This window comes from Nothoprocta perdicaria, unplaced genomic scaffold, assembly GCF_003342845.1.
Source record: "Nothoprocta perdicaria isolate Ctin4 unplaced genomic scaffold, notPer1 scaffold_2, whole genome shotgun sequence".
Classification (NCBI taxonomy): Eukaryota; Metazoa; Chordata; class Aves; order Tinamiformes; family Tinamidae; genus Nothoprocta; species Nothoprocta perdicaria.
In genome coordinates, this window is record NW_020455204.1 from 10,535,500 (window position 1) to 10,543,789 (window position 8,290).

Below are 8,290 nucleotides of genomic sequence, written 5' to 3' on the forward strand. Positions count from 1 at the left end.
AACATGGCTTTCTGTACATGTTAGTTATGCTTTACATCTTAGATGTAGTTCAGTGCCCTACTAAATTTAAATCATAGACTGCACACACTACAAAGCTTCAATAAAAATCTTTGGCTAAAAACAAAGAATTTTGTACATACCTTAAAGAAGGATTGTGTGTTGTTTTGAAAGGTAGTCAAGCTACAAGAAATCTTGCTATAGTACTATGATTTTGTGAATGTATATGTTTCTGTAGGATTTGATTTAGTTAACTTTTCATGAAGATGTAAAAGAATGTGATTAATTGGTCCTAGTGGGAAAATATTTTTATTTTTTATTTGCTAACAGAGTAAGTCTTTTCATTGTTAGCTCCAGTTCTTTTTCTTCCTATGAATTTAAAGAGTTACTGAACTTGGTTTTCAGACCAACCAAGTAAAAATATTAGCTTGAAATTATTTATACTCATGTTAATTCATCTATATATACATATGCGTTTGTTAAGCTCACGTGTAATATCTGTATCAAAGAAATAAATCCATATGCTGAAATGCCCTTTGTGGATCTTTAATAAACTCTACTGACTAAGTAAATAAAAAAGAGAAGTAACCAGATGGAGAGAGAAAATGCTACATTTTTTTTATGCAGTATATATCTACCAAAACTGTTCTTACCAAGTTCATTATATGAAATCAATTATTTTTACCTATGTAGTCACCCATTATACCATTACTTTTGGAGTAGTATTTTCCTGGTGAGGATATCACATGACATTTTGCACCTTAAAAAGAACCTGAAATAAGAAACTGTAGGACAGCCTGCTTCCCCCAGATTTAAAATACAAAGCAGAGCTTTCTTTAAAGACTTTGCCTGAGTGATTTTTCTATTGCAAAATGCACAGAGGAGGTTACCAAGTTAAGGGCACTGCATCAAGAGCTGATTAATAGCTACTGAGAGAGTGAATATGTGTCTGCCATCCTGCAGCAAAAGCCATGTGTTTCACTATCGCTTTCACTCCAAATTGCATCTTAGCTCAGTGACAAGGATAATTTCTGACAAGCAAGGAAATCGCCTAATACAAGAGATATCATAATTTGCAAGAGCAGAATTGCTGGATGACCTATGGACCCAAAACTTACTCTTAGGCAAAGTATTAAGGCTTCATGTAATAGTGCCAGTGTTTGTCATCTCTGAAAGGCACTGAAGAAAATGTCGCTCAATGTCAGTACTTTAGAGTGCTGACTGCAAGATGTAAATTAATGTAGTTTCTTCGAGATCTAATAAGCTCATAGCAGATATTTAAGAGCCACAATAAATGATGAAAATTGCTTTAACTGCAGAAATAATAATATGTTGCAGAAACTATTGGAAGCAGTATTATATTTAGTAGTAAGCTACGAGTTTTAAGATGACAATTTTTGAAGCAAATAAGGGCTATTTAGCCTATTTTGCATACAAATTGTTTGTGTTTGTTTTGCCTTTAAATCATACTGGTTAAAATAATATATATACAGTTTTTCCAGTAAATTACTTTGTTATGATATTGCCTTTTTTTCCATGTGCCATAACAGTAAATTTTACAAATCAAATAAAATTAATAATTTTTTGTCTTTTAATCATAACCAACTGAAAACAGAGCAGAGAAGCTGAAGTTGTGGTTATAGTCACTCTATTTCCTGCCACAATTTCTTAAAGTGAATGACACAGGTAGGTATAGTAGGATGTGAATTGGTATTTGGCTATATTCAGAGTCTGAGTAGCAAATCAGAAAGTGTTTACTTTGAGTTAATCAAACATTTTTCTTCTGTTCCTTTTACCCTGTATGCTTCACAGCTATTTGTGTTTTAGAACAGAGATAATAAAAATAGGAAGAACTAACAAGATCTTCCATAAACTATATTATATGTATCTCAGCATGTATTTTACTTAGATCAACTGATCTAAAAGAGAAAGTACTATTAAAAAAAAAAGAAAAAAAAATTGTTTGACTGAAATAGGATTGTTTGGATTGAAATAAGGAGAGGATATTATAAAAAATCTGTTTTACTCCTTTTGCCTATTAAATAACATTATGCATGTGCATAGAAATCCCGTTATCTCTGAAATGGCATGAACTGACCCAAATGGAATAAACCATCTAAGGAAATACAAATAGACAGTGCCCCAGCTTCCCTTTGCATTCTATTTCTCTTTTCCCATCATTTTATGTGGTACAAATAGAGGCTTTTTTGTATCTTCAGAAAATACTTCAGATTTGGAAATCATAGAATCATAGAATCACAGAATCACAGAATGCTTAAGGTTGGAAGGGACCTCCAGAGGTCATCTAGTCCAATCCCCCTGCACACACAGGGTTACCTAGAGCACGTGGCACAGGCCTGCATCCACGTGGCTTTTAAATATCTCCAAAGAAGGAGACTCCACAACCTCTCTGGGAAACCTGTTCCAGTGCTCTGTAACCCTCACTGCTAAGAAATTTTTTCTTAAGTTCCATTTTTTTTTTCTTAAGAAAATAAGAAATTCTTAAGAAAATAATTAATTTTTAAGAAAGTAAGATTTTTTTTCTTAAGAACCAATTTCATAGAATGGCTACTTCAAAAAAAATGCATTGGTTTGCAGGTCACATAAGGCACATACCTTTTATCTTTAATAATTATTTTAATTTGATTATAGTAATGGTATGTTTCTTATATGTACAAGAAACCTTTAGTAATGAACATCTTTTTTATCTGAAAGTGTATTTTAAATTGATTATTCTCTAAATACATTCATATCTTTAATTTGGCTTATGGTTTAAATTTTCTGTTGATTGAATAGTAGTTGTATAGATGAATTTATAAACAGTCTTTGAAAATATAGAGGCTGGGAGCTTCACATAATAATGATTAAAAGAAGTATATGGAACAGGTATGTTTCTTGAAACTTGACTTGTTCCTCAATGCATAGCAAACATTATTTTAAAACTATTTCTTAAAACATGGAAAAAACAAAATGATTACTTTTAAGACAGTTTATCTACTGAATGAAGCACTTACAAGAAAGACATCTTTAGATCACCTGTAAAATTAGCAGAGCTAAATGGCAATTGGGCTTTCAAACAAAAAAATCCTCTATTTCAACATTTTTTTTTTTTGGTGCAAATGTTTGGTTTTACTCAGATTAATATATTAGGTATTTTTATTCAGATAAATATATTAGCATTTGTACAAACTGCTATTTTTCATTATATTTGACTTAGTTAAGCTGAACAGTTAAGTTGAAAGAAGCTATTGTGGCTTGTGAAACATTGTGTTTAGTAACTGGTATTCAGAATTTACAACAGGAAAATTGTCTCTCTAATCATCATACAATTTTCAAGTTTTATAATTTTTAAGTTTTAAGTCCTTTTTTGGAATAATGATGTCCTATCATTTGAAATAATTAAATCATTACAGTTAGTGAATGAAAATGATTTTGTGGTGTCTTCAGAGAAGTCTAGCTGCAACATGAGCTCTACCATTCTGCATTTTTTCCACCTTAGGTATCAAACTCTCATAAAAAAGAAAAGGAGCATTTTCCATGCCATAAAATTTCCAGTCAGAACACTTGTAATGAATAATAATATATATGCAAAGTCAGTTGTAAGGCAAACAACTGCTGCTTTCATTGTTCGTTTTCCTATATTCATCTTTAAACCTTCTTGTGATTAAGACATGTTTGGTTACAGGCTTTGGAATTAGAGATCCTCATCTTAAATAGATCATCATCTAATTTTGCCCTAATTCTTGTAGGAACCACGTATACAGAATTAGTAATAAACCTTATCTTTCATTATCTTGTTATCATCATCTATGTTATAATCATATACTGTGACACTAATTCTTGCTAATTTGCAGTGCTATCAACTTTTCTTTTGGAAGAAAAGTAATCTTATAACAAACGCAAAATGCATAAATTTCATTCCTGATTGGGCCAGTCACTCTGAATTGTTGACTAGCATAATGAATAGAAAGGTCAAGGTGGAATTACTGGTTTTCATTGGCTAGATTTTGAAGATTTGGAAACCTTTTCTCATCTGTATGAGAAGTCAATTAATAGTAAAACATATAAAAATAGTCATTCAAAAGATTTCTTGAGATACTGTTTCAATTTTTTTTCCTGTTTCTGTTTTAGCTACCATCTCACCGTTTAGCTATTGTCTCAACTGTAAAACTGAATGTTTTATCTGTTTTGAAAATAACAAAATAAATGTTGTTTACAGAAAAATCCCTGCCAGTTTTTCTGATGCTCTTTGAAGTATTGTTGATTTGGACAGACCTATTTGGAGGATGTTTAATCACTGATAAAACCCTTCCCATATATCTACCAAATTATTTCACTCTTCTTTGAAAAGTGTCGTTATGTTCAAATTAATTCTGTACCTGTTTGAGAAGAGTAATTTTTTTTTCCTAAAGTGATGCCTGAGTGAAAATGGTGAACATTACATTTATATCTTTTTGCAAGAGCAAAGCTTAACTGTATATCATCTGTATCTAATTTGCCATGATATTGTAATGATTCATAATCATACAAAGATCCCTTTAAATTTTAGATGAGATCTCTGAAGGATGTGCAGGACAATAATTGGCCAGCTCTCCTTGATGTTGCAGTTGGCATGGTTGGGTTCTTCATAGATCAATTACTCTGTGTCCAAAATGAACAACTTTAATACTCCTGTCAGCAAAGGACACTTTCACTTTACTTGCTTGTAATTTTGTAATATGAACAAAACTAGCGAGAAAAGTAATTTAAGTAAAATGCTTTTTATTAAGTAATGTCCAGAGAGACCACAGACCTCATACACTGATCTCCTTGCAAGAAGCAACTTTCAACATTTATTGCAATATACGCCAGCCCTCAAGAGCCATAATTCAACAAAACAGTACCTGCTATACAGAAAATTGGCTGATGGGGCAGAATGTCATTCCACTCTATTCATGCTTTAGTCAATGGCCAAAAAGCGCATACAACATATATACAATATAAAGTATTTTTCATGGCAATGTTATGTACCTTAGAGACACATTCACATGGCAAAAGACTAGACTATTTATTTTAATTTTGGAGTCTCAAATTTAGTTTGATTCTGGAGGAAAAGAGAAGTGTTTAAATGTGCAAATTCTTGAATCAATTTTTACTTTGAGTTATAAAATTGAGAGTATTTTCATTGTTAAAATAGCTTTGTTTACTTCAGTAGAGACTCTCTTCCCCAAACTTCTCTTGAATGTCTTTGAATTGAGTGCAGAAATGAAATACCTCATTAAATTTCTATGCCAATAAGGTAAGTTTCCATTTGACTAGTTTTCACATGTTGCAACATGTCATATTTCTTCTGAGGGCAATAAATAGCTAATGCTTCATTAATTTTTTTCTATTAGCTTTTTTTTTTGAGATTTTTACATTTTTAGGTATATCATACTTATTTCATTTAGAAAAATGAAAAGTAAGAAACAAATATCTATTTGTGTTTAGCCATGTGAAAAACTTCAGAAATTAAGGTAGAAACCTTGCAATGCCGTTCCAGGCTGCAAGCACTAATAGGCTAGGGGGAGAGCAAATGAAAGGGCCATAAAAGAGAGCTATGTTCATATCAGAATGTTTGTCTCTACGAGTCATTGACAAAGCTCATCGTTTTAGTGTTTCAAGTACCGAAATGTCTTTTCAGATTCCAGATTTGCTTAAGTGTTCAAGCATACACTTCAAAAATACACTTCTAAAAACAAGTTGGAATAATTCTGTTCAGTAGGAAAGAACATGTCCTTTATATCTTCCTGTAGATGAAAGAAGTTACATTTCAATTTTAATTAAGAAAAGGGAGTAAGTTGCACTGGTGAAAGGTCGAAGTAGAACGGTAGAAGTGTTTGTTATTTGCCTCTTACAACAGTGAGTGGAAAATAGACGTAAAATGTTATCCAAACAAAGCCAAAGCTTGAAATCTCAAAGCAGCATTTGGTCTGTTTTTAGGCATCAATATCCAAGAAGGCAGTTCTCATAACTTGTACCTATTCCTCCAAGAGTTTCTAAGTGACTTAAAACTTAAGTTTAAATTCATGACTGTTGCCAAATCCCAATGTTCTGTTTCAGCTTGATAACCATTTTGGCTTGATATGTATTACAAGCTGAATTAGCATTAAACTAAGTACTTTTCACATAAATTCTCTAAAGAGTTTGATTTTGTAGGAAGGAACAAAGCATAAGGTATTAACAGAAGAACAGAGTTTTACAGAAAATACAGTGACCAACATCTTCTCCCTGGTTCAGAAAAAGAGCCAAAGGAGAAAACTGTATCTCCTCTCAGAGAAACTATTGTCTTTTAGACAGTACAGCCATTTTTAGAGACATTTAAGAATATGATTATGCCACTTTCTGGCATGACTTCCACAATTCCCTAAGCACCCTCTCACCCATGTACAATAACTGCTGAATGCATTCACATGCATTCACAACTTGCTCAAGGCATTTGGATTTACTGCATTCATGAGGTATCTTCACTTGCCTGAACAAATGAAACTCCTCCAACTAAATTCTAGTCAGCTCTGTAGCAGGCCTGTACCTATCTGCATCTGTAGGTGCCTGTCTGAAGAGGAACCTGGGATACTTGCTAGAGTCAGGGGCTCCACCACTGAGCACTGCAGCCCTATCGACTGGGAAGTATGGTCTTGCTGTTGCTATTAACAAGCCACAGGCTTTGTAGTAACTTGACAGTGCACGTGTCAGGACTTGTCAGTCTCAGGTGATTTATCTTGGTCTTTCTGAAACTTATTTAACTTATTTAGCTGTGGCTGTAGTTGTCTAATGACATATAGACATATTCCAAAATACTAGTTTTATCTTGAGCTTAGCTTTGTCCTTTTGTAGGATGTAATGCTTATTTTTACAACATTTTGTGTGTATGTCTTCAACTTATAATAATAACAACCAATAGTTATTCTGTCTAAAATGAACCACCCTAGAACAAAAAGTGTCATCAAGTGTGGCATGACAGCAGCATCTTGAAAGCACAGCCAGAGGATAGCAAAGCTTCAGGGCTAAATCTCAATTGATTACTGGTCACTAAAGGAATGCAGCCTTGGGAATTGAGTGAAATTGGTTTTAGGATAACAAAGAGGACAAAGGATAACAACCATCATATGCAAATCATAACCATATATAGTAAAACTGAACTGTAACAGGCAGTTCTACATCAATAAAGAAAAATGTCTGACACACAGAGTAAGTTAGAAAAATGCATAAAAATATACTCAAGAGCATAGGGAAAATGTCCTCCATTAATATCATATGAGCACTGTGAAGAACTTAGAATGCTGTCAGGCATTTTAACACATTGGAAGGCTAAGCATAACAATAGAGAAAGGGCAGATATGGATAGGTTGCATATGTGTTTTTTCAGGATGGGCTATATAATTCGGAAATTTAGACTATAAATCAGTAAAACATAATAGATATTGAGCTATGTCGAAGAGCTAGGATACTATAATTATATGCTATAACTCATTGATTTTACTAATTTTGGCATTATTACTATTTTTTTTTTCATTTTAAAACCAATACAAACTCTTTTTTTTTTCTTTGAAAATCTAGGAGTTTTCTGTGTTACACTCATCTTACTCATCTAGGTCATGAATGGGATTTATTGGATGAGTGAAACAAGCAACGGTTTAGACATATATTGTGGAAAGTCTTTTTCTAATAGTGTGGTACATCTCTAAATTATCCTCACCTTAGAACCTCTTCTGAGAATTAGGACATGGCAACTTAGAGTTATCATTTATTTAGACTTTCGATGTCAGAGGGAGTGAAGGCCATACAGCTTCTTACAAAGTAAGTTCTTTACTGGCTTGCAGCACAAGACCTATGAGAGACCTGTGCTTTAACAGAGCAGCTTCTTATACCTGCCTGTCACTGTTAATGATGTGTAATTTATGGAAATAGTAGATAGTAATTCCTAATCGGCAAAGTTGCAGCTAATAATGCTGGAACATATCATACGGGATTGATGTCAGATTTGTGAAAAATGGAATTGACAGGTGAATTTTCTCCTACTGTTTCAGAAAAGCATTCAGTGTATTCAGTAATACATTTAAGGACTGGTTTATATCTTGCACAATTTTTATTAATAGAAGTATACCTAATAATTCTTGTTTGTCAAAACATTAAATAATTGAATGTTTAATATTTTAATTCTTAATGTATGAAATAAGTAATATCCCTTTTAAATGAGTTACTAATACCATGTAATTAGAAAGGACAGTTATCTGTTTTTTTTTTTTTTATGCTCTGCATTTTTACGATGACC